At 45.4% G+C, this 27,574-nt stretch overlaps 1 long non-coding RNA gene across 1 annotated transcript in view; it reads left to right on the forward strand.

Moving 5' to 3' along the window:
- LOC136786292 (uncharacterized) overlaps positions 1-27,365 on the forward strand; it is an 87,245-nt gene extending 59,880 nt beyond the window's left edge. The window contains exon 4 of the long non-coding RNA XR_010824999.1: positions 27,117-27,365. This is a non-coding gene — a long non-coding RNA (uncharacterized lncRNA). The remainder of the gene's footprint in view (positions 1-27,116) is intronic.
- Positions 27,366-27,574: the final 209 nt, after the last annotated feature.

Consider the following 27,574-nt stretch of genomic DNA (forward strand, 5'->3'; position numbering starts at 1 on the left):
GCTGTCCCTGCATCGCGGCGCTGCTGCTCCCCAGCCCGGTGCCTGTGTTGCAGGCAGGCCCCGTCCCGTGCCTTGCTTTGGTTATCGCTTGGGGTTGCTCTCAAATACCTGTGATGCTCTTGAAAATCTTGTTTCTCATGTTTAGTGTTCTTGGTGATATACGGATGTAGAATGTAGAATATTAGGACGTTTACGTGCGGTATATGGCACGCTTTGGGAGCGTGCTTGAATTGTGGGATTTCATTACACTGTGAGTTAACCTTTGGTCTGGAAGACTAAAAAGAAAACACTAAGTTCTTATACAAAATCATGGCAAATCAATACAATGTTGGCTAAATGCAAAATGGAACAGGTTCAGGGGAGAATATACAGTGGGTCTGAGAAAGAGGCACTCTTCATTCTAATGTAATAATAAACATCTTCTTGGTGCTTTTCTATACGACTGGTGCAGGGTGGCTGACCTACAGGTTTGGCAGGGGATGGCTCCTTTCTCTTTGGATGATACTTAGCAGTTATTAAGTGCAGAAATAGGTCTGGCTGAGCTTCTTTCAGCCAACAGCTCCATTTATTAACAACCTGATACGTTCTATTGCGTTACGGTGTTTGCGTGTGCATAATTTTGTTTGTGGGTGCAGCAAGGGCCGAGCATCATTCTGTTTCATGGCAAAAACCACATAAGTATTTGTCAAAGCTAGAGGTTTTTCAGAGCTGTTGAAACAAACTATAAAATTCCTGAAGGGGTGGAAAGTCTGAAAATTGCATTTGCTTCAGCGAAGCTACATTTTACTTTATGATGTGGGGGGAAAAAAAAGAAAAGGCTCAGGTGGATAGCACAAGTATCACTAAAATAAGCAGAGACAAAATACAATTTCAGAGCAGGTGTATCGGTTCAAAGCGAACAGGAAAGCACATTCGTTTGCAGTGACAAAAGAACTGTGCAGGCCTTCTGAACAGTTTGTCAAGTAAGTTAACCTGTTCACAATTTTTCCTTTCATGCTTTTTCAGGAGATATATGTGAGTGATGTAATAATGGAAAAATAAGAGCAATGATGATGTGCATCTGTGGGTGGAAGGTTTCATGTGCTGTACAGATTTTAGAAGTGGAGAAGTCTGCCTGGTGATAACAGCGGAGTGTCACTGTTGCGTAATCTGATTTCTGAGTCCTCTTGAATGGTAAGAAGAGCCTCAGATTAAGATCTCAAGCCTGAAGCCAAGTGTTTGGGTAATGTTTCAAGGATGCACTCCGTGCTGATATTTTTAGGATTTAACAACTCTGGGGCAAAGCAGTGATGGGAGGTTGCAGTCGTCTCCTGCCAGCCCTTCCCTGTACCTCACCTGTGAGCACAGCAGTATGTAGAAGGGTCTGAGCATCAACTTTTCTAATCTCCCCTTTTCTGAACAAAATGAATCCCAAGGTAGGCACTGTCCCCTGTTCTTGGAAGAGATGGGGGGGGGTCCTGTCTGAAAGCTGTGATTTATTAGAAAAATGGAAAATGTTGCTGAAAAATCGCTACGTCATTTCTCACTGACTTGGATGCTTTACATCAAGACCCGGCCTTTTTCTATAATTGTACCTTACCTGAGCCAAGAGAATTTGTCCCGAGGCAAGAATAATACAAGAAATTCTGCCTGCAGCGTTAGGCGGGCGGCTACCTGGATGATCGCCGCTTTTCCTCTTTGGCTTTCAAGCCACGGGAAGCGCTAACAGCCTTGAAAGCTGAGTGCATGTAAGTAAGCAAAAACAAGAGGAAAGCCGAGCTCCATGAAGCCAAAGAGGGCTGGATTCAAGGGCGCAGGCAGCGAGAGAGCTTCACCTGTGCCCTCTGTGTTGCCCACGGCTCCGGGAGCCTGGATCCAGTCGGGACGCGGCCGGGCCAGGCCTGCCTGGAGCGCGGCGCCGTGCAGCTCCCAGAGCGCGGCCGGCTGCCAAGCTGTGTAACGGGCGGCTGTTTTTGTTGAAAAGGAAGCTTCAGAAGTTAAAACCTTCTGATTTTTTTTTTTTTGAAAATCAGCTGGAGAACATTATAGTCACGCAGAACTGAAGGCAGACAACTCGTTAAAATTAGCGTTGGCCGTAATTAAAAACATGCTGGGGGAAAAAGAGCATGAGAAGAAACAGACTCTTGGAAAGCTCCTGACGTTGCTAAATGTCTAAATGGAAACGGGGCTTGCTAATTGATTCAAATAATTGCTCGGCTACTCCATGCCCCCCCCCCCCCCCAGGAGGTACCAGAGCCGCTCTCCTGGGCTGCAGAGCCTGGCTCCCCTGCACCGTGCTGGGGATGGGCCTCTCCAGCTCTCCAAAGTCTGGTGTTGTGTTGCTTTGTGCGGCATCCTGGCTCCTGCAGCAGCTGGGCCGGGAGGAGCAGGCGCCCTGTGGCTGGCATCCCCCGCTAGCAGCATCCCAGAGGCTGCCTGGAGAGCAGCGGCTGCCTGCCCGCCTGTGGGTCGCGCCTGGTCCCCCGTTAAGGCTCAGAGCATCCACCCAGGAAGGAAAGGAAGGTTTTCACAGGGAGGTAACTCAGATTTGTGGCTTCACTGTGGGTGCGAATGCTGGCCATCAGTGGTGGGTACAGTGGGTGCAGTCAGATTGTTGCTACCTTCAGGTGCATTTGGAACGTCACAGCTAAAATACCGAGGCTACCGGCACAGGGAGCGTGCGCCATTCCTCTGCTGGGTATTGCAGTGTTTCTTTGCCTTCCATTCTGGAAAACACGCCTCGTCCTTACAAAGAGTATCTTCAGGTGCTCCTCTAGCAGCTTTTCCTCAAAATAAAGCACCACCACGGCTTGAGCACTGCACCATGCCGTTTTGTGTGCTGCCTTCAGATGAACAAGCAGCCGCAGTAAATCCCTTTCCTCATTGTACTGTTAGGCCTGATTTTGTAGCGCTGCTAATTTTACATCCATCCTGTCCCATTTAGCTGGAATTTTTATTTCATAGCTATTGCATATGGTTAGGAAGTGTCCCTTTCCACACATCATAATTCACTTTTCTGCTGGCTTCTATTGTATAACACAACACGAGCGTGAAAAATCCTCTTTGCATCTCAGTCTCGAGAAGTCCCATTTCGCATCATCCTGCGGAGTCCTGTGGTTGGCATGCGGTGTTACGAAGATAACAAATCCCGCTTCACGTCCTTACGTAAGACCTACTGGCTTCAATTATGTGTTGTAACTCAATGACTGCCTCATTAAAATCATAATGCAATTTATATTGGCTTTTATTGCACGTTGTAACATGACGATAGGCCCTTTTCATGTGATGCCTTTTGGCCTTTTTAACAAATCAAAATGTAACAGCCCACCTTTTTATATTCTTATGTAATGAACTCTTTCCACAGCTCCGTCTGATGCTTATTGGCTTCTATGAGAGATCCTATTCCTAATTTAATGAGTCCCTCTTCACATCATAATGTAATACATACTGGCTTTTACAGCATAGCCTCACACACCAGTGCCAAATCGGATTGTGTCATAAAGCTAAGTGGCTTCTAATGGACATCACACCTCAGTAACCCTGTCACACGTTGTAACATTTCTGTCTGCTTCTCTAACACGTTGCAAAAAGCCGGTGGTTCTCCAGAAAGTCTGCTGCAGGCGCGAGCAGCGGCCGGGTTAGGCGGCAGGCTGCTACAGCACACGCGGAGCCGCTGCAGGCTGCTGCGTGCACCGGGGGAAGGTCACAGGGAGATTTTAGGGGATGTTTTAGAGACAGGCTGCCTGCCAGGCTTCAGTGACCCCCTGGGACCTGGCACGGGTCATCGCACAGAGAGTGGGTTCAGGTCTTTTTCTCCTTGTTTGTGTATTTTAAGCTCTCGTAGTGTCTATCTTACCTACGTTCATAATGAGGCATTCATTTGCTTCCTTAGCCAAACTGCAATGTTAGGGCTAAGGTTCATTTTTCCATTCCAAAATCTGTTTTGGACCTTCATGTTGTCTGAGGGAAGGTTCTCCACAGTGAGAAAATCAGAAAATTCCTCTCAGTGTCTATTTCTGACAGAGCAGCGCTGTGCGGAGGCAGAAGAGGCGGTGGCACATCTCTGCTCCGGGTGCTCCGCGCTGCTGACCCAAAGCAGTGCCTGCTGCCACAGGCATTGCGAGGAGAGTAAATTTGGTGCTTCACTGACATCTCACGAAGCCTTTGAGCTTTCTTCAGAAAGAAAGGATAAAAAATATTTCCAAGTTGGAACATTGCACAGTATTTCCTTCAAGGTACGCAGGCAAATCTGCTGATTTAGGGCCTAATATTGGTTCCCTTTTAAAGCGTATAGTCTCTGTGTGTCTCAGGTAGGTCTCACATCTCTTAAGCAGTACCGGTATTAAGAAGCAGACGCTAAGAATGGGGTTTCTTTTCCCAAACGTCAAATGTCTGCATCTTGTCTAGTCCCTTTAGCCCTCATTTCCAGATGCTAGAGAGAGAAAACAAAATGTCAATACATGATCATAGATTTATTTTAGAAATCTACTTTTAGGTGAGTAGGATTGCTCCTTGAAAATGATTTCTTTCCACTGTCTGCAATGTGACCTGGTGACTGGTCAGGTGGAGAATCCCACTCTTGGTAAGATGACTGTTCATAAAAGTACCACAGCCAGGTACTGTAAATTGCATATTTCATTTTTTTAAAAGCTCTCTATCATTTCTTCTGAAGTTTCCAGCACAATTTAATGACTCAGTTTTTCTCCTTTTTATCTATTTCCCTGTAGCCAGTTCCCTCCCCCCCGCCTTTTTCCACCCGCCACGCATCCTACACGATGCTGGTTGTTGCTGAGTGCTGGCGGTGCCTTTCCACAGGATCTTCCTTCTCCGGGCCCCCAGCAAACTGATGAAACGCAGGTCAGCGGCCGACACACCTGAGCACACGCAGTGCTGAGAAAGCAGATGCACGGGGAGGTGACGGAAGGATTAGCGATTTGGACACACTCCTGATCGTTTCTGAAACCTCTCAACGAGTTGTGCTTTCTCCTCTTGATTCTCCCTGGTGCTGTAAAAGAGCAGTTCTTGGCCAGCGGTTCAGGCTGACACAGAATGTGTTCCTTCTAAGTGAGTTATCACTACAGCTCCTTATAAATCATCCATTTCACTTATTGCGTTACAGATTATAGATCTGATAGCAGTTATTTTATAACTGAGCTCTTTTTAACGTTGTCGTGGGATTTAATTCCTTGCAAAATGGCAAGTGATGAACTTTTGCTTTGTACAGGACAGTCTGTTCTAACTGCTCCTCAAGCTTTTGTAGAAGAAAAACATAACATGTCACAACTTTTTATCAGAAATACGAGCTTCTAATAGTATTGTCACTGCCCTTGCACAGATTTGAAGCTGGCGTAGCTCAAGTCTCTCCTGTGGACTCAGTCTCTGAGCCAGATTGTATGGCCATTGGCTCCTGGTGACCTGATCTTCCCATGGGGCATGTTTTGTGGAAGGTGATGGTGCAGGGTGGAGTCTGTGGGTTAGGATTTGACATTAATGGAAGGCAGTAGGGTCAGGGAACTTAAACTCCTGTAAAGGCGGGTCTTATGTCACCCACGCATGGGCTCCCAGAGCAGCTGAGGCTGGCAGAGACCTCCAGAGGTCCCTGATCCAGCCCCTGCTGCAGGCTGGGCCCACTGGAGCACGTTGCACATGAGCTGGTCCTGTCAGGTCTTGAATTGTCCCTGGGGATGGAGACTCCACAGCTTCCCTGGCAGCCTTACCGCTGTTTGACCCTATTCACTACCAAAACATGCTTTTTCTTGCCTTTAAGTAGATTTCCTGGTTTTCAGTTTGTGCTCATTGCCTCCCGTCCTGTCACTGGGCACCACTGAGAAGAGCCTGGCTCCCTCTTCACTGCCACCCACCCCCATCAGGTGTTTATAAGATCCCATTGATAAGATCCCTTATCAGCATGTGGCCCTGTGCTTGACTCCAGGGTTACCAGCAGCTCTTATACACCACACGTCAGTGCTGGGAAGACCCTTGATTTCCCTTATACTTAGCTTTGAGTGAAAATCTGCAGTCACCGAACGTAACCTATCGACAGAATTCATCGTTCAGAGGCTTGTCCTCTCTGCGGTAACTTGTGTAGCTGGGATCGGTGCTGTGTTACTACGCAAATGTGTCGGTGCTAGTACTGCAAAAAGAAAACGTGCTGTACGGGGACAAGGATGGATAGCTTTGAGTAGACAGACATAGAATCTGAAATCATAACTACATTAATTTCATAGCTACTGGTATTGGAGCTAAAATAGTAAAAACTGAAAAAAAAAAAGTTTCAAAGCCTATCTTTCCAGGAGTGGCATCTCCTCGTCTGCACTGGTGGATGGTGCTGCTGCAGTCCCCCGTGATGCCTCTTGTCCCCTAGCCCAGGAGGACGGGATGTGACAGCCTGTGCCAGCAGCACTGGTCCTTAGAGCGCACGGGGTAGGTGCTGCTGGAGAACATAAGAAATTCTTCTGTTTTTATAGACAGTCGGTATTTAGGCTCCAGCAGTCCTGGCTAGCTTGCCTGAAGCAATTAAGAATAACACATTGTTGAAGTGATTTTTATGGGCCTGCATAAGTCTGGGGGATGATTTTATGTGCTAGCACATCCTGGGGGGATGAAAAGACATATGTTTCCCTCAAAGGTTGTGTGTGCTGCCCAGAGAGCTTCTGTGTGCAAATGAAATTAGGTTATGGGATAGAAAACATTGCAAGTCAGCGATGGTCCCAAGCCAGAGACGCTGCGGCACAGCGCTGCGAGGAACACAGAGAAGAGAAGGGCTGTTAGGTCTGTGCCTGCGGGCAGCCTACTCCTAGCGTGGGTTTTGGAGACTGTCTTTCAGTGTCCTTCCCCCAGGAAGGATAAAAAAGAAAAAAAAAAAAAAAAAAGGCCAACGAAGGAGTTGTTTTGGGGCTGGTTCCTTGAAGAAAGGACCCATCGTGCTGGGAGGGCTCACAGCACCTTCACCTATCTGTGTCAATGCTGTGTGGTACTGGGAGTCTTTGCAGCTGGTGAGAAATGTATGATAGCCCTGCAGATTGCACCAGGGAATGTGCTTTAATAGGTGTCAATGCCTTTGTAAAGAAGGGCACAACATGGATCTTTGTGGGCACAACATGGAGAGGATGATGGGAATAGCTGAGAGAAAAGCAAAAAATGCGTGATCCGTTAATAAAAAGATGTAATTCAGTGAATGAAATCACGCTACCAACAAATTGCATATAAGTTAGCTAATGCCCTAAGGGTGCAGAACTTTCTGAATGCAGACCGACACGGAAATACATTTTAGATGCAAGTTCCAGGTTTGAGCCTCACCAGGTACAAAGGTATGAGATGGAAGAAGTTAGCTGGTCATTTTGATCTGTGCGCACACAAGTGGTAGAATGAATCAACAGGACTCGGAGCCTAGATGAAGTTGGTGGTGCAAAGGAGAGTTGGAGTATTTAATGACTTTTTTTTCTTCCTTCTTTAATCATTACTTGAGGAAAAGCCCTGTCCTTAGGGGCAGTTCCTTAGTGCTGACTTCGCTAACACAGTAAAAGGACTAAAAGCTGTAATGTTTGGAAAACCTCCCCCAGACTGCTGAGAGTGTTCATCCCCTATTGATACTGGGGCAGTTGCCTCGTAGTTTCTTTGAAATTTGGTCTGTGTTTAAAATAGACATTGTATTTTGGTGTCATACAGGGCTGTATTTAGACTTATTTTTGTATAAAGCAGCATTATTTAATATTTTCTAATTACTTCTGGGTCATACATTAGATGGTCCTCAAGTTTTTGGGCAAGCACACAAAAAAAAGATGAGACAAATCTTTACCTGGGTTCAAGTGCCCAGCCAGTCAGTTTGTGAGCCTGCAGCACTTCTGAAGTGAAAATTGGTTTATGGCACAGGGTCAGGGACCCAGTGATGGGGCTCACACAGAAGCCTTTCACCCCACGGCAGCAGCTCGCCCTCCAGCTGCCATCGCTCCCTTCAAGTCCTGGGTTTCAGACGGACGCGCCGAGCTGGCTGCTCCCAGCCGTGCTGCTGCAGGGCCCCACGTCCTCCCACGGGAGCAGAGGCAGGTCCCAAATCATTGCTCTGTGTACTGATAGATCCACAATGTGCTGGTCTTAAAAGCAGGTTGTTGCAGAAATTGATGGTTTTCTTGTTTATTTATCCTGTGCTCCAGTCTTACCAGTTACTTCATTTTACAAGTAGGAGATGTCTGCATTTGGTTGGTAAGCCTAGATAATATATTTACTAAACTCTTCTGGCTGCTTAGATACTGAGCTGGTTTGTGTATTTAGTTCTGTTACGAAACTGTTTTGGCTGCGCGTGGATCCCTTAGGTACAATAAGAAGAAAAGTAAACGTCAGCCCGTCTGCCAGCGTGGGCACTGCCTTCTGAGAGCCTGCCGCGGGTCCCTCCGCAGAGCAGGCTGGAAGCGATCCCGCAGAGGGGAGATGGTGACAGCAGAGATCTCAGCCGGCTGGAGCAGACCCTCGTAAGCGATAAAAGGAGGGAGGTGTTCTGTTGGTATGCAGGATTTCAGTTCAAACGTGTTCATGAAGTCCTGCCCGCGCTGCAGAACCCCGCCGTGTGTAGGTGGCTGCAGGCACTGACGTTTGTCACCCAGGGCAGGGCGAGCAGTGGGGGGGTCTCATGTGGGGCTGGTACCTCCGGCCCCCCCTCAGCGTGTCTCCCTTGTGGATCAGTATACCGAGAAGGAAACCAGCATCTGGCATAATCAAGTGATCTCTCCAGCTGCCAGTAGAGCAGGTGAGCTCACACACCTTGCCGCAGTGGGGCAAACAACGCCGCAGCTCTCCGGCTGTAGCAGGCGATGCAGAGCCCCACGCCTGCTGCTCACGTTGCAGAGAAGTTTTGATCTCCCACTGCAGCTCGGTGCAAGCCAAAATACAAACTTGTTTGAAATTCCCTTTATGCTCTTTCCTGAGACAAACTCTTTTCCCTGCTGAAGGAGTCTCAGACTCCAGCATTAGCTGCTGGATGTGCCAAAAAAAACCACCTGCTGCATGCAGCCCAGTAACCCCCTTGCATAAGCATTTGGCATACTGTTCTGTGCTGTGCCACGAGGGCTGTGCTCACAGGGCCACGGCGTGATGCCTCCTGCCTGTCCTGCCCAGGAGGGGCTGCGCTCCTTCCCTGCCCCCCTGGGTGTCTCTGTGCAGTGCTTTAGGACAGGGGTGCTCAGCAGGTTTTCCCTAAACCTTACCTTGTCTATAGAAAGGGTAGTAGTGAAAATCTGTAGTCAGTGAGAGCTGAGGACAGCATGTTGCCTTCTGGGCATTTCGGTGTCAAAATGGGGGTTTATGGGGCCTTTAGAGACAGTGTTGCAATGAGGATTTTTTTTTTTTTAATGGGACACAATTTGTTGTTGAACCCATAGCTGATAAATTAAAAATCTATGGAATTGTGGCTTGAAGATGTTGTCAGCTTTAGACAGCCTGTGCTGCACCTGTGTGTAACTTCCTACTACATTGGGCTTATTACCTTTAGCGAGTAGGTCAAGATTTGCTAGAACTGTCATTCTGGAAGCAGTAGGTAATGAGAGGGAAGGTAATGGGTGGGTTTGGTACATGGGAAAGGTGCTGCACAACCTACCCAAGGTAGGGAAGGATTGCTGTTCCGTGTTTCAGCTGCAGTAGGAGGCTTGGTATAAAACCTGGTGAATTAAACTTCAGAAGCCTCCAATTAGATAAAATGAGGTACGTAGTAAATGAAGCAGACCGGCAGCATTTATTAGAAAATGGCCTAGGAAGGAAAATTGGCTGAGCTTTAAAGAGGTGCTGGAGCTGGCTTAGGGAGCAAATATATCTTTACATAAAACTACATAAAATTTGAAAACCAATGTGGATGACTGATAAGTTGTTAAAGTTAATTGTGACTGAAAACAGCTCTGAAATACACAGAGAGCTGTTTATGGGTTGTCAGGGGGATGTGTAAGGACTAAGCTGCTGTAGAAATGGAGGATGTGAAGGGCAAAATAATGGAGAGTAGGTCATTAAGGCCGTTAAGCTAAAGAGCATGTTGGTGAATGAAGACCTGAAGTTACCCAGAGGGACTACTCTTGGCATACTTTCTTTGTGCTCAAACAACAAAAAGCAAATATGCCCCCCAGTTTAGTTGTGTGTAATGCTATAGCACTACATGCTGCACCTCATACAAGGAACAGTAAAGCACCTGTTCCCTGTTACGCCTATTGGTATTACTAGTAATTTATATCAATTTTTGATATTGTAATATCCCTATAGCTACTGTGTAGCGTACAATACAGAACTGTATACATTACCTTAATTACATAGCAATGTGTCTTGAGTTGTTAACATAGTACATCTAGTATATAGCATATAGTTATGATACATCATGTATTGTATAAATATGCTTATAAGTGGTAAGTATTCTGTAGGAGACCATTACAGATTCATCACGTAGTAGTATACATCACGTAGTAGACTGTTATGTTAATATTTACTGTTTATACCCAGTAATGTCAGTAACAACTGCTGACCACTGCTATCTGCAGGCTGTATGTTAATAATTCTTAGGAGACAGCTTCGGTCACGTGGGCATTGTCCTTTTGCAGCACACCTTTCCATGAGCTTAGCTTTGACTTGCTCTCGTGCACCCAGCTGAGAAGGAACTCTGCAGAAAGGTCTCGCTTCTGCTCATTTCAGAGAGACGGGGTGTGCAGGTAGCACGTAGCCCAGCCTCAGAGCTGGGTTCCCTGCCACAGCAGGGTCTTTTTGCTGAGTGAGGGAATGCACAGTTTGTTGCTGTCTACTTTCACTCAGCAGGATTTATTGTTAAAAAACCCCTGAGGTTATTTTTAAGGTAAGTGAAGCTATTAAGACTGGAGGTATTAAAACCGTGGGAGTGATGCTTGATCACAGACAAGTCTCAGCTCCATGTTCTGGTCTCCTGGAACTAGACTTCCAATTTGCCGCCTGCATAATTCAGCAGAATTGCTGTTGACGTTGATGTTTGCAGTTGCACCAGTCATAAATCTGTGTATGAGATCTCAATCAGAACATTGTGATAATTGAAGCCACGTACTTCAATGCCTTTTTAATAAAAGTAAGTTGGAGGACACTATGCCAGGAAAGGAGTATTTGCTGGTTGGATTTAGGAAATGCATCTGACGTTTGGCTTGTTTGTTCTTTCTTGCTATCGACGTGTGCTGCTGATTTTGGCAGTTTGCAGAATGCATAAATAAAACAACACTAAAAAACCCACTGTGGATGGTTAGGAATTGGCAGTCGTCTCCCCCTGGAAGAAGTTTGTTTTGAATGTTTATTTCTAGCAATAGTCACTGACATTACTGGTACACTGTGCAATTTCATGTCATAGAGCTTTGTGCTTTGATTTTACAGGGATTTTTCTCATTCTCAAATGCCTTTCCCTCTTATACTGGAAATAGATCCCCTGATAAAATGATTACAGTGTATTAGTCAGTATTTTCTTTTCCTCATCACCGTTCCATGTAGGACTCAATTCGCTATATTCGTACTTGGAGCAGCATGGTTTTTTGACACCAGGAGACCGTACAGCTGGTGACCAGAACGCGTATCGATCTGCTTAGCTCTTTCCCATACCCACCAGTCCAGACACCTAAATTGCCCTGAAATATTCATGAAAATTAACTACCTTGTTCTCATAGTTCTTTGAAAAATCATTACCGCCGATCAGCCCTTGGGCCCAGGAGGGATCTAACACCGCTAGTCGTCTTAACGCACGCCCAAACGCTTTTACACCTTACTGTGTCATGCGGTTGATGCCGTCTTCTCTTGTGGCTGGTGCTGCATTTGCTGCTTCCACCTTGCTCTTCATCTGCCTGTGGCTGCACCATCCGCACCATCTCTTCGACAAGGTGATGATAAACACCTACGTATGTCTTTGAAACTTTAGGCCTAATTACAGTCTTTTTTTTTTTTTCTTACCTCCAGAAACACTTTTTTTTATGACTTCCCCTTCGTTTCACCCAGACACCACCTATGGACGTGGGCAGGAGGCAGCTTCTGCGGTGCCCGGCCAGGGCTGCAGCGCTGCCCAGTGCCCTGCTCTGAAAGCAGGTGGCACATTTTTCTTGGTGACCAATACATCTACAATGGATGCCTACAACCAATTCTTTCTTCTTTTTTTTTAAGCAATGCATAGCTTTTTTAATGAATGGGAAGGAGTACATAATTCTTTCATGCATAGGAAGGATTACACAGTTTTTAAGTAACACAAAGCTTTTAAAGTGAATCAGGAATATTATCAGCTCTTTGCTTTATGAGATGTCTCTTCCATGAAAAAAAGTCCAGCGTGCAAATTTTAGCACCATGAGCTAAATGATAACAGCTCTGTATAAAAGCACTGGTGCCAGTAATCCAAGAAAGGATCGTGATATAATTTCCTGGTGAAGTGCAGAAAATAATTTGCTTTATATTTTCTTCATGGAATTTTGGGATGAATTGCCAATTACTGATCTTCAGAATTTGAGCTGTTAGGATTGGTCCTGTGGTTGTGTTAGCAAATGGCTTGTTGTGTGTGTCGTGATTGAGTCTTCATGGTAGAGTCTTGCTCTTAGGCCAGGTGTAAATGGAGGGATGTGCCAGAGAAGCAGGATTGTGAGATCCATAAGGAAAATTTTATGAATCCCTGGGAAGATGGAGGTCATAAAATGAACCATCTTCCCACATAAACTTGCAGCTTCTTTCCGTAGAATAGTTAGAATATGGAATGATTAACTTTGCATGGCAGTTAATAATCTTTAAGCGGTTGCCATGGGTTACCCCACTTTGTCTATATGCTGCAGATACCCAGATCTGGCTGGGATTGAAATGTGCTTTGGCTAAATTTCTGCAGCATTGCAGAGATGGAAAAAAACTAAACAGACATCTTAAGTGAGGTGCCAGGAGGAGGAAAAGATGTTATATTAACGGGAAGAAAATGTATTCAACAGCACTTCTTTCAATAAATGTAGATGGAAATGAACTAAAATGCTATTATATTATTGCACATCATTTTTCCTACCACTAAATAATACTTGAAGTTAGATTGTAGTACCTCTGCTACATATTGTGTAACAATTCCAGAGTCACAAAGAAGTCCTTTCTGATGTGACTCAGTTACATTAAATAATGTCCAAAGAAGCAGTGGGAGATGCTCAGCACTAGAGACTTTTACAGCGAAAGAGGTTTTGTACACTAAGAAAACTTGAGTTCATCTAAAAATCCTATCCTTTCATGAGATTGAATGATAAAGAGCGATAAAAAAGGTAAAGTGACTTGTCATAAGTCTTCATTAGAACTAGAACATAACTGCACATTTTTCATTCACTTCTCTATTAAAACTGGAAGTAGAACTGGTGCTGAAGACGGGGCCAAAAATTACACTGTACAGAGGCAGAAGACACCGAGCAGAATGTAAGAGCTGGTTCTCAGCTTGGGTCTAAATCTTGTTGTGTAGGTAGCGCTCTGGAAATTTGGTGAAACTGTTAACCTTTAAAGCTGAGCATCATCATCTGAAATGTCTTGCTGAGTGGCAGTGGATATTCTTCATGTTCACAGTAAAGTCTGTGCTTACTGGAGCAGAGCTGAATTTCCTTCTTGCTGAAGGAAAAGGTCGTGATGTCTTGCTGGAGAGTTATGGCTTTGAAAGGTAAATTTTAGGCCAAGAAGCCCCTTTCTGTGATGATGGTGGTAAAGGCTTTGTGTTCCAGTGGTTAGGAAGGACTAAGCGTGGTCCAGGTTCTGGACTGGTGACTACAGTACTTGTGGCAATTTGAACGGTTGCGTGTTGTTTAGAAGTGTTCGGGTCAACATTTTTTTCTTCTGAAAAATGGCAGTCATCATGGTTACTGCTTCCATGTTTCATCCAAAGCCTGCTGGAGCTTAAGCAGCGTTTGGATACCGCCCTCAGACACGTGGTTTAATTTTTAGGTAGTCCTGTGTGGAGCCAGGAGTTGGACTCGATGAGCCTTGTGGGTCCCTTCCAACTTGGGATATTCTCTGATTTGCTTTAAATACAGTTTTTCCTTGTTGCTTTCTGTGGGGAGCACAAACAGAGATACGGCCATGTACAAATGTATAAATAAGTAAAAAACAGGAGTAAACCAAAATTGATTGCTGTATGTATTAATTCATAGCTAGGTGCAATTCTGAAATGAGTTAGGCTGCAATTTCAGCCTTACCTAAACTTACTGTAACGCTTACTGGATGAACTCTCCTAAAACCTGAGCCATGAGAAGTCAGACGTCCAGCTGCCAGCAGCGTCCAAGTTACTTCTGGGCTGGTGGGAGCCAGGAGCCAGCAGCCAGCACAGGGCCTGCCTGCACTGCTTCAGGTGTCTGGGGGGTGAAGGTGCACGACCCCTGTTTTTCTAAGGCCCTGTCACATAAAGGCGAGGGTTGTGCTGTGCTGACGTTAAGTGACAGAGAAAAAAACTCTTAAAAACAGTCAGGTACAGGGAACGGTGGCCATCGTTTGTTTAGATGCTGAAAGCTGTTGTCGTTCATGGTTTGTGTGCTGGTATTAGGCACTTCGTCCTCTTTCTTGCAAGTACAACAGTAGCGAGAACTGACGTTCTTTATTTCACTCAGAATTATGTTTTTTTGGCTCCCAATCTTTTAAACGGTATCATTTAAGTCCTGTCATCATGGCTTGTCGTCTAGGAGGGAGCTGAAGTATGTTTCTGAGAGCTCAAACATGCTTTAAATCATAGCAGCAATAATGCCCAGGCAAATATCATTAGGGTTCGCTAAGCACTAATGACAACAGATCCTGCCTTTTTTTTTTCTCCACCTTGTTAACGTGGCAGTAAATCTGGGATAAATTCAGCGTTGGCTACTCCGATTTACATCAGTTTAGCAGAGCAGAATCTGACCCATTTAATACGTTCGTGGGTTGTAAGAGCAGGAGTATTCTCGGCAGCTAATCCTCTCTACAGCAACAGAGCCACAATCTCCTAGATGTTAATGGAGCAATCCCACAAAGATGCTTGCAGGGAAATATGTTGCCATCTCACTTTGCATTTCACTGTGCAGTAACTGTGCTGTGGCTTCTGATGGTTCACTGTAAAGAAACTCCAGAGCACGAGGTATTTGAAAGCAGCAGCTGGCGTAGCAAATACTACCAGTCCTGCTGAAAAAAGTCTGTGCTGGACTTTGCAAAAGTGTTTGTTGTAAAGATGGCTGGGCAGAAGGCTTGTGACTCAGGCTAACGCTGGTGGGAGGTATTACTCAGATCCGTGTGAACCCTTCATAAAGTTCAGTATGGTTTTTAAGCTGTGGTTTTGGCCAGGTCTTGCTTTTTCTGTGTCAGTCGGTTCCTTCTTTGTTTGGACCATGGTTGATTTAAACGTTATTTTTGTGTGTGGATCCATTGACTGTTTTGACTGTTTTTTTTTATTATTATTTTTTTGATCCTTTGGTTAGGAATAATTCTGAGGAGGATGATTTAAATAAGGACTGATGTGTCCTGGCTGGGCTTCCAGTGGCTGAGAAACACATTCTTCACCACTGAGCTGCGTACAGGCTTTCTGTCGGCTCCTCCTATGGGGCTGACCAGGGTAAGAGCATCTCGCAATACACAATGCGCTTGTTTTTCTCCCTAGGGACACGTAGGATAATTTGTGACAAAGGCTTTATACGAGCTTTAGCTGTCTGAATTGACAGGCCCTGTTTCTTCCAAGTATTCAAGGAATTTGACTCGGATCAGAAAGGAAACTCCAGTGTCTCCTTAAGACTAAACAAATGCATGAATTTCTGCCTTACAGTAAGCAGGTTTATTTATTTTCATTGCCATGCACTTTTGTTGCTGTAGTTAGTCTGCTCTTTGTAGGAAAGTGGAGAGACCGTGTGACTGGAAAAAGAGTATGGGAAATGTTGAGCAAATGCATCCCCATATAGGAAGAGAAAACACCCAGCGTAGAGAGAGCTGCCGTGGCTGGAGACGTGGCCTTAGAGTGAGGATCCCAGCTCTGCATCCTTCTTTCTCCACCACTTGCACGTGGTGCTCTGGAGAGTTTCCTGACCTCGCTGAGGCAGAATTTGAGGCTCTTCCCTTCTTTGCTCCCTAAACAACTCGCACTGTGATTTATTCACTGAGGAGTGGATATAGCAGAGCCTTGCTGATGTTGCAGGAGTATAACCGTGTCTCAGATACTGCGAGGGCTTCGTAAGTGTTGGAAAGCTTTTGAAATCTTCAGTGCTTACGTTACAATAAGTCCTCACAGTGTAGAAACCTCTGCTGGGTCAGTTATTTGGGATACTGGAGCTGATGACATAATCTAGACAAAGCAAAGAAAGATGTGCTGTGTACATTAAGCTATAAGAGTCTGCTTGGTTTCTTCACCGTGAAAAACTTGCAGTTTCCTTTCCAACCAGGGCAGCTTTGAATAATGGGCAGAGGAGGGTGGGCAGCAGGCGGCAGGGACGCCGTGCGTGCCTTGCACGGGGCTCTGCTGGCGCTGGTCAGCCAAACAGGGGGAACCAGGCGCCCAGCCTGCTGTCATCTCAGCCAGAACGAGCAGAGAATGGCAGTGAAAAGTGAGCCCCCTGTATTTTAACAACTCTTTCAGCCATCAACAAAAATAAAATGGAAGTGGTAATTCTTTTTCCTCTCTCTGAATTACGTGTTGCCCCTTAAACCTTTTTTTCCAAGTCTTTTAGCTTGATAAAATGGGAGCAGACCTTGCCACATACACTGTGCTGGGACCACTGCAGGTCGGTGTGGTGCATGGAGAGCTGGGGTTTGCGTTACAGGGAGCAAAGCTACTGGGAGGGAATGAGCTGTTTGTTAAAAACTGGCTTCTGCTGAACAGATGTAATAGCTGTCTTCAGTGTAATTAATGACTCATTTAGCACGTAAGGGGGATTCAATAGATATTATATTCTTGGCTCTTAGCAAACATTTGATTTCCTGCCATAAGAAAATGTATTAAAAAGCTGGATATATAGCAAGCAGATACAAATTCCATGGCATGGATTCTGTATTGGCTGACATGCAGCGAAGAAAGTAATATCGATGCGGAGACCTCCAAGCGTGAAACCCTGTGAAGAAACCCTACTGCAGAAATTAGTGCTGGGCTCCAATGTGTTGCATCGTTTACACACGAACGTTTTTGCAGTTCTGTTTTTGACCCTAAACTAGGTTTTCTAAAATCTGCCTTGCAGAATATGTAAAGGCAGCTTCCATTTTAAAAAACCCCAATGAAAGACAGCAAATAACCGCTACATAGATGTCCCTTACAGTATTTGCAAACCAAACGTTACAGTACTGAGCCTGCTTACAAAGCCATTGCAGTAATGCTGAAATGGAAACAATAATGAAAATCTCTGTAGTGTCACTGCCATAGAGGAGCACAAAACAGTGACCCAGCATTAGCAGAAATAAGAAAGAATGTTCTGTGTTTCTTTCCTTGGGTGACTTCAAGAAATGTTGGTAAACCTAAAGATAGATAATATATAAATAACTAAATGTAGTAGATTTAATTAGAGTAACAGTTGGAAAAAATAACGTGAGGCATGCAAGGTTTTCTTTAGATCAAAAAGCTTTGAAACTATACCAAAGTTGAGAACGGTTGGTCTGATTTTCCTTTCACTGAGCAGTTTGGGGTATTGGGGAGGATGTGGTGGTGTCTGGAGCAGGGGGAGGATGTTGAGAGGGAGGAGGAGACAAAGCTGTTAAAACCTGAAGGGAAAGAAAGGAGGAGTGAATTATTGTTCGCATTGGTTATTTGTCATCTTACTGCCATTCTCATCTCCCCAGAGCCCAGCTGACTCTGTTTGCTACCTCCTGCCTGTCACAACAAAAAGCAAGTGGTGTAAATATCAGTGGGAACTTGAGGGAATAAGTACTTAGGCTTTTTTTTAGTGAAGGGCATTGAATGTCTCAGGATGAAAGTCCAAATACCTGTGAAGAGTATTACGGCAGCCATGTAATTGCTACTTCAAAGACTCTTTCGAAGTTATTCAAGTGGAAAGGCAAAATGAAATGCAACTTGGCAAGAGATGGTGCAGGTTAAGAAGAGGCATCCAGAAATTTTGAAAAGAGCGAACTGATGCAAACTGACTCCAGTAATGTCAGTGTAGCTTCCTCCACGTGGGTACTCGAAGATCTTCTGTCAACAGGTGATACGATGCTGTCTCCAGGAGCATATTCCTCTTGTAAGTGCGTTGTCTGCACTTGGCCGGCAGGTTTGGCTCCCTCACACTGCTTCATCCGGGCTCACTCTCGTTGCTCCCTTTATCAAACGCTTTCGTTCTCCAGGACTTTGTGCAGCTGCTGAATCTGTTGTTTATAATCTGCGTGAGCTCCCAAAAGCGAGGTAAATACAGAAGATAAGGCTGGGTTCTGCCACGCTGAGCTCTCTTAATTTGAACATTTTAGGAGCATGATCTCGATTAGGGTGCGGTCTCTTCCAGGGTGCCGGTTGTCATCGACCCGCGCCCTCCGTGGGACACAGGCTTGTGGAATTGGCTCTTTGAGGAGAGGGGCTCCCAGAAAGGCTTTAAGTCATGTAAACCTCTGAGTACCAGTCTGCCAAGGCTCCAAAAGGTTTTATAGGGCAAAACCCCAGAGAAGACGCTTCTCCTCCCCTCTCATTCAGTCCTGCAGCTGTACGCCGTCGGTAGCACAGGGGTGAGTGTGCGGGGCAGGCCCCATGCAGCCCAGCTGGCATGGTGCAGGATGCCCCTGCCTTGGTGCCAGGCTTTGCTCTGGCCATTTCATGGTGCTGTCGTGTCCCCGTTAAAGCTGCTGTGGGTGTGGGTGGTGGGACAAAGCTTCCAGCAGCTCCTGCGCAGCGGCAGTCTGACCATCAGTGGGCAGGTACAGCGAGCAGGGGAATGGGGTAGAGCTTGTTGCACTGTGTGTTACTACTTCAGGGGGTACAGGATATTATTTCTAAAATTAAGCTTTTAACTGCTGTAGGATTCCTTTCATTCTCACATCCCCCTCTTGAGGAATCTGCCATTATATCCGATAGCCTGTACTGAGCGCAGAGACTTGCTGAATTTTATTATTACCATCCATAGAAACCATCGGACAGCTTCAAGAATAGTCAAAGTTTTGCATTAAACCTCTGCTAGAATGAAGTTTTGCTGCACATAAAGCAGCACCCCAGCCGGCTGATACTTTACAGCTGACAAAACCAGTCTTTCCCATCTGCTGAAGAGGTGAGCTCAGAAATGCAGAACGCAGATCCCCCCCGGTAGTAAATCACCATGTAGCAGGAGAGAGGCTGCCCTGGGGGATTTAGGGATGCAGCTTTACCCCAGCTGCTGCTGTCGAGCTAGGAGGGCACCTTGTTAAACACAGAGGGGAAGAAGCTCAAGGCAAAGAAATTATTGTGCTCTAGGTGAGGTGTCTCAAACTTTGTGCAAGCCGTGAGGGTGGGCAGAAATATAAATACCGTTTGTGCAGTCACCAGACTGAATAAGGAAGTCATTCCTGTGACCATAGTAGATTAGATTGAAAAAGAACTCATAATGTAATAATGCACATTTATAAAACGCATTCGTCTTATGGTTTTCTCCTCTGTAGTATTTGCTCAGTTTAGCAAGGTCTTAGACTGATGTTTCAGGTTGGAGTTGCTGGGAGTGGTGTTGGAATGGACAGACGGACGGATGCCTGCAGGACACGAGCTGGTCACGGCATGGTGCCTCCTCACATCCTTGTCCCAGACTCCTGTGCCCAGCGGTCGTGGTGCTCCCATGTGGCAAACTTTGCTGGAGCCCACCTTTGAGAATTACAAAAGTGATTTTTTTCTGCCCCTTTGACTCTTGGTTTGTGTGCGTTTAGGAAGGTTACACAAGGGAGTGCTGCATGAAGCCATGGATCTCCTTCTCCTGCTCCATCCAGTGCTTCCAGCCTGGAGTGAGCATGATGATAAAGAGAACAAAAATGATTACGTTTGCATTAATTATGCTGCCTGTGTAGCATCACTACACTAAGATGGTTCCTATCACTACATTAAGATGGTTCCCATCTTCATACCGTGCAGTGTTCTTGTAAACAAAGAGTAAATAATTCAGCCGATACACTTCTAATTGTATTTTTACCTTCTTTTTCATGACTTGGAAGACTACGGAGCTTATTGTGTGCTCTCGTTGTTGATGGATAATTTCAGTGAGGAACTCCTGGTAGGTAGCTGGTTAGCAAATAGCCTTTTGTGCTTCTATTTGCAAGGCAGGTGGATGGATGCAAGGAGTAGCATTTTGTTAAAAGCAAAATGGTTTTAGACATGGTGAATGTGGTTTTGTTTCTAAGTTATTGTCTCCTTTTTTTTTAATGCAAACAAGCAACCTCTGATTTTTTTTTTTTAATGCCAGATACCCTCTTTACAAAACCAAAAGACATCAGCACATTAAATGTAGCTTTGTTTGCATTCTGTAACTGATGGACTGTGGCTGGCAATGGCTTTCAGCAGTGTCAGAACTAGACTGGATTTGTCTGGTGCTTTTCATACATCAGTATTTCTTTTCCAGGACTTTGAATCAATCTCTCCCCTGCTATTTATCTTTTCTGGTTGCTCGAGACGAGGGATATACTGCATCAGATCCTGATCTGTAAGATCACACTTGGTGATTTTCAGTAACTCAGGATATTCTTGCTTTTGCTTAAGTCAAATAAGAAGGGGTAATCTGTCATGCTGTGGTATTTGTTTTCCATTTTCTTTGCGTAATGCCAAGGGATGAGGTCGGAGGTGCCTGTTGGTTTGTGTGGCATCCCAGAGCTTCCCACGCAGCTAAAGTTTCTTGTTATGTAACAGGAAATTCTCAAATATGGTAAAAATTCAATTTCTAGCATTTTGGCATATATATAAAAATCAGTATGATTCCAATTCAGCCAGTATGGTCTCACATATGTTTTTTGTCTCATATTGAAGGAATTTGTACTAATTTGGCTACGTACATACTCCACCCATGGTTTGCATACTGTCTTCATCTTCATGGTAAGGTTTGCCTGTTAAGTAGAAAGACAAAATAAACTAAAGTTACAGAAGCAGAGAAGCAAAGACAAGTGAGAGACTCAATACGTGCAGGTCAGCAAGAGTTTTACTTTAGGGTTGTGGTGTTCTGAGACTACGGTTGAGTGAGAAATGGGTGAGTGTGTTACAGGCAGGGGGTTCTCCTGGGGTTGTTGTTCTCCTGCTGCCAGGCAAACCAGCCTTTCTTTTCCCTTCCTCTGCTTTTATTGTTCGGATATATTGTTCAGCATGATTTTATTTTTGAATTGTACAGCCAGAACAGGAGGGGTCTGTCTTGGTCAAGGCATAGAAACACTATGGAAAAGGAGGATTTGAATTGAGGACTTGGGTCAAGTTTTTTCTGCGACTGAGGTACCTCTTCTCTTTTATCTTTCACCTCATGAATAGTTTCCCCAAATTCATCAGGCAGGTCCAGTCCATTCCTGTAGGAATTAAGCACACAATAGCATTCTCATCCTAAATTCATCCAAATTTTTCCCTGTTACTTCTATTACAACACCTTTGGGACAGCAACTTGGTAAATAAAGAGAAATAACTAGTAGTAGAGCTTGATTTTAACATTGTTAGTTTTTATTTTAGCCGGTTACCTGTAATTCAAGACACCTTTACCATACATGAGGAGATACAGTGGGACAATCGTGGTGGTATTCATGCTGGTTAGTGGAAGAGAATGGTGTTGTAACATCCATAGTGTGACTGCTGTGGTCAGTAGCCTTTAGCTGGCTTTTTACTGTGAAACATTAAGTCATCTCCACATCTTACTGACCTCTGGTTGTCCCTGTTCAAGCTCTGGCTGCTGTCACGTGAAGTTTTGGTTTGTTGCCGGTCTGCAAGAGATGGGAGACATGGCTATACGATGAAAAGAGAGGAGCAGAGCTTTGGCCTCTGTGCCCAGCTCCAAGTCTCCTTCCTGCGTGCAGCAGAAGGTATGCTCTTCCTAGTCCTCAGCTGCCTCACTTCGTGCTCTTGGCTCCCAGTTTGGCCCCCGCTGGCAGCCCTGTCTCGCTCTTGCTGGGCTGCTGTGGCACAAACCTGAGCAGGGTGGAGCGAGTGCCAGGGGCAGGCTGGAAATGCTAGGGGCTGGGTGCGCATGGTGCGTGCCTGCACAGGGATTGTGTGTGGCTTAGATTAATCTGGGGCATGCGCCTGGTTTTGGAGAGATGTGGGGTTTGTACCAGTGGGATGTCACGGCACAGCACATTCTGTGCTGCCTCGGTTGGAGGAGGGAGTAGAAAGCTCTCGGCATCGAATCAAGGCTTGCTCCTGTGCTTTGCTTTTTCACCATTAAAGAGGGGCTTATCTCAGCCCTGGTTGCTGGAAGAAATTGTTATCTGACAGAGACTGTGCAAACTCCCCCAGTAAATTGACAAATTATTTGCATCTTGGGGGGGGGGGGGGGAATGGGGAAAACAAATTATTGTAACAAAGCCAGCAGAAAGTACTATTTTTTGCTCATGGAAGCTGTGTTTTCTCCCCAGTATGTTTAGAGTTGATTGGGTGAGGTTAATACTCTTTACTAATTAAAGTACTTTGCAAAGTACCTGTCTCAGTTGTGTTCCAGTCTTCATTGCTGCACAATGAATGTACAGCTCTTCCTGACGTGTTTTCTCTCCTCATTTGTTATTTGGGCAGTGTTAGCCCTCACAAACTGTACGGTCAGTGCCTGTTTGTGCCAGATGCTGCATAAGTGTAGCAGAACGATGCCAAGGAGCTTGCAAATGAAGCGTCCTCATGCTATTGCTGTTGCTCTTTCAGAGAAACCCCTGTTTGAGCTTCCTATAGAAGGAAGCATTTTTTCTTCGTAAGATCCTTACAAACGCAGTCACGGTGTAAAGAAGTCTGTGTGCTTGCCGCAGATGAAATTTTTGCACAGACCTGATGTATGAGCAGTTTAAGATTTATTAATTCCTTTGTGGTAAATCACAAATTGTATGATTTTTTTTCTTTAGTAGCACTTAATGATCAGTTAATCATTAGCCTGTTTAACACAATAACTCGGTAGTGTTTGCTGCAATCAAAACAGCGACTTAGTTAAAGATTTGTAAATGGCAAGGTTCACACACAAGGCTTATGGCAAGGTGTTAGTGATTTCTGTACAGTGGGGATTGGGGATTTCCGTACGAGTCATTGGGGCTTTCTCCGTTGCACACCGAAGAACTTTTCCTCTCCTGGTGAATTACTCGCCCTCCTCTGTGTCGGCGTATTCAGTGGATGACCACCGAACCTCGAGGAGTCTTGCCCTGAGAGGCATCCCACCAGCGTTTATAGGACCACGAGATGATTGGCTTTAGCCAGTATTTGGCCACAATTCAGGTTGGGTAAGTCTGATGTTATCTACCAACCATACAATTCCAGTACCTTCCAGGCTGTACAGTTCTGGTACCTGGTGGGTCGAACTACAATTCAGGTAGCAGGAGATCCAGGTACAGGTAGGGAGTGCCTCGTCATCCCAACAAACCGCGCTTGTACCAGTGGCAAGAACGTAACCTCAGCTCATCCTCAGATGCGGAGTGGTTTGGTGAAGGGGGCAGCACCACCAGTGTTTTAAGTATCTTTTTGCAGTAGGTGCAATAAAAGTATTTATTTTTCAAGGTGTGTGCTTCAAAACTGTAAGAAAAACTGCTGGCTCAGGCTTTACCTCCATTGACAGAAGTGCAGCCCGTTTCAGAAAAAATCCTGCATCAAACCATGATTTTGACTTGCAGAAGAAATTCTTACTGCAGGACTGATGTGTTGAAGCTCTCTGACCTCCGGAAGGCACCCTTACCTCATTGTGGGTGTGATTAGCTCGTTTGCTTTCTCAAAGAGACACTCAGAGCCCTGGAGTGCTCTCTCCCTGAGCCATCCAGAGCCCAAATGAGGCCCTCCTTAAGCTGGATTTATCCCTATCATACACGAGACCTTTTCCTTGTTGGAAGCGTGCTTAAAAAAATTAAACAAAAATTGGGGTTTCCATTTACCCTGCTTCTTCTCAGTGCAGTGTATAACTGCATTGCAGAATTAGTTGCTTGGCACTGCAAATTATACGTGGACCTGTACATAGTGGAGGAAGGTATCTTTTATTTTTAAAATCTTGTTGGTCCTCTCGTATTCTTTTATAAACTTTATGGGAAGAAGGTTTAGAAGAGGGTTTGTGTTATGAAACAAGATCTCTTCATTGTAACTTGTTATTAGGTAATTTCAAAAGTTATTTATATGTATTCGTATATATTATAATATATAGTGTGTGTTTATATATATATATTATATACACACATTTATATATATATATGCACACATCTATAAAAATAAATAAAATCTTGGTAAACCCAGGTGAGACAGTTGGCCTGTAGAGCTGCTTTTGAGAAATATGTTGTGGTGTATGGTGAAAGAGCCTGGAGCACAGGTGGGTGCTGTAGCACTCCGAACAGCTAGCTGCTGACACTAACAGAAGCTGTACGTCTCCTGGGGAGAGTGGAGCCCCTCGTCCATCGCAGCCCGCTGAGTCCCGCTCAGCCTCTCGCAGGCCAATACAGGGTACGAGTCCTCTGCGGCTGCTGCAGCGTGTTTCTTTCAAGGAAGCTCTCCCAGCCCCGATATGAAATGCAGCCTTACTTCTGTAAAGGGTTTTGGTTGTCTTCCAGGTACAATAGTGTCTTCATACCTTCTTGTATTTGTGTGTGCAGTTACGCTCGTGTGGTGGCCTCGCTGTCCCAGGACTGTCCATTCCCTTACTACGCGCTTACTCCACCAGGTGTGTAGCTCAGCCCCGACGGAGGGAGGTTCTGACTCCGGGACCAGCAGCCATGGGGAGGTGCCGTTACCTGGTCCCAGCCTGGGGTCTCACTTCAGTCTGGTGGTTGCTGCTCCCCATGAACACACCTTTTTTACCTGGTTGAAGACGTTTTGAGGTTACTCTCACCTCAGTCCCTGTGTAAGTCTTGCCAAAAAACTATAGCTGCTCCAGAGTGATGCACAAGTAGCTGAGGCTTCCTCATCCCTGGCACGAACCCTTATTTTTGCCAAGGTACATGGGAACCTTTTATACTCAGAAGAATCTGTCCTTTTGGCACAGACTGAATTCTCCAGTGTGCAGAAGGGGGACTGCCGTCATTTTGTGATGTCTTGTTTGTTTAGATCAGCCCTTCTCATGCTCCTGGGAGTTGATTCTTGCCTTCACACTTGGTCTTTGTGGCCGGTGTGCTGCTCTTACACGGACTGTGTGATGGGACAGTCCAATCTCCTTAAAGATGGGTACAGCGAGTTTCTACATTTTCTCAGCAAAGTCTTTATTTCTTTTTCAGGGGTGTTTGAAATGTAAAGAACCTTTGTTCTTCTCCATAGGATGTTACTGCCCACTCCTGCAGACAGCCACGCTTCAGCTGGCAGGTGACACATCAGCTAGGTACTGGTGGCCAGGGTGAATTTCAGGAAACAGCTTTCTCTTCCGTAGCGGTGAACAGTCTCAAAGGAATTGTTTCCTTAAGAACAATGTGAAGGAATTTTGCCATTCTTTGCATCACTTTGCTGGAAGAAACTGCTTTAAAAAAAAAAAAAACCTTTCCAAAAAATTACTTTGGCATTTTTCCAGCGACAGCACTTAAAAGGTTCTCAAGTGTGTGTAAACGTTCTCCTCCTGAGCTGAGCAGGTGCCTTGTCATGGACAGGTTCTCTCTTCCAGCCTCGACCGATAGGAGTGGGAGCCCTCCAGGAGAGTCATGGCCCGTGCCGCTGCAGCTCCTCGCCGCTGCTTTTTTCTGCCTCTGATTGCATAACCCCGCTCGAAGTTAGGTTTTCACGCTGTGCTAGTTGGCATACAGTTCTCGGCTGTGCTTTGTTCAGTGGTGGTTTCAGTTCTCAAAGCTTGTTCCAGGGAGGCAGGCTTGGTGCTGCACCCGCAGACCTCAGGGAGGCCAGAGGGGTCCAGCATCAAGTTCTTCTTCAGCACGGGTGCCCTGGAACTCCTCCGTCCTTGCCCCTGCTGCGCAGCTCTGCAAACTGAAGAAGAGCCTAGCAGCAATGAATCTATCTTTGACATGTCTGGATCCAACCCAGGCCCAGTTGGCTGAGGGGTTTTCTGGCAAAGTCTCCTTTCCTATCCATATCCATTCTTACGAAGCAAGCTTTCCCCATTCAAATGTTTTGATCTCACTGAAATGTTTCAGTTCAATATTTCTTTTGCAGTGCCATTTTCTGAAAATGAATGTGTTCCCATGGTAGGTTTGAATCTTGTCTAAAATACAGTTTCAACTGGAAAGTGTAGTTAGAAAAATGTCTGCTTCAGAAAGATCCCATTCATTGTCCCAAGACCTGCAAAGCCTCGTTCTTTCTCAGATGAGTTTGCTGCTTCTTTCTTGGCACTTTGTAAGAACTCAGCGGACATAGTGGATGGCTTTTAACCCCTGGCCAGGCAACTGCATGGACGTGAGCTCAACCTGGGGATCTTCCAACCACTGGTAGGAGCAGGAGGGGAGTGCTGTGGACCCAGGACTTCAGTTCCACTGTCACCTGAGAAACCCCAAGGGTTTGGAGGCTCCTCTGTCCCTCTGAGCACGCCCAGGTAAAAGCTGAGCAGTCTGTTAAGATATTTCTTGTAATGTGCGCATGCAGCTTATCCGTGAGATACTTGCAGTTTGGAAGCTTGACTGCTCTTTGCTGTCAGGAGATTCCTATACAAACTGGGAACTGGTGAGATGCTGCTGAAAGGCCTTGTGTGGGGAAAAGTCGTAATCTCTTTTGGAGCAGAGATACGTGTCAAGGTGGAAGCACTGTGGAGAAAAGAGAGAGGGGAGAGGTATTTGCGAGAGGCAATGTAGAAGATGGTATAAGGCTGGGAAGAGAAAAAAAGAACGTGCCCCGGACCAAAAGCTGGGGAGGAGAGGGGGAGGAGAAGGATCAGTGTAGATTTGTTGCACTTAGCATTAGGAATTGCTACAGAGCATGCAGGTTGTAGTGATTTTCTAATACTGAGTAATATGTCAGAAAGGCTATTCTGGATTTAGACCAATATATACAGTTTCTTGTCTAAGCAGAACCATATGCTCAAATGAGAGATCATTTTATTTTACTAGGATGGACAGTAAGTAGAAACACATTCCAGATTTCATGAGGTTTCTTCCCCCCTTGGCAGCCACAGTGCTGCTTGTGCTTAGTCTATGGTTTTTCAACTGTTTGATAACTGTCCATTACTTTACAGGGCTCGGGATCCGACTGTATCACGGTGTCTATTGAACTGTGACTAATGACTGCATCAGAGAGCTGGTTCACCAGGTCACCCTGGCTGTAGCTGGTAATTGTTAGCAATAAAACAAATCGGGCTGATACGCGCAATATGCCAACATGCTGTACAGTAGAAGACGTAGCTTTTGTGTCTGTCCTCCAGTTAAGGCTTAATGTTCTGCGTTCAGAGTCTGACCTCATCCAAATCCTTTCTGACAGCCTCAAAAGAAAAAAAAAAAAAACACTTTGTGGAATGTGCAAGCTGGTGTTTAATACATGAGCTCTTTGCAGCAGGTTGAGCAATCAGAAGTACATCGATAGTTACACAGTTTGACATCGGCGAATAGTCAGCCCCCCTCCTCCTGTGCAGCCGCTGGTTGTTCTCGTTCCAGCCCTGGGCACGTTTCGGTGTAGTTCCGCATCCACCACCAGCCA

This window comes from Anser cygnoides, chromosome 14 (genome assembly GCF_040182565.1).
Source record: "Anser cygnoides isolate HZ-2024a breed goose chromosome 14, Taihu_goose_T2T_genome, whole genome shotgun sequence".
In the NCBI taxonomy this organism is placed as follows: Eukaryota; Metazoa; Chordata; class Aves; order Anseriformes; family Anatidae; genus Anser; species Anser cygnoides.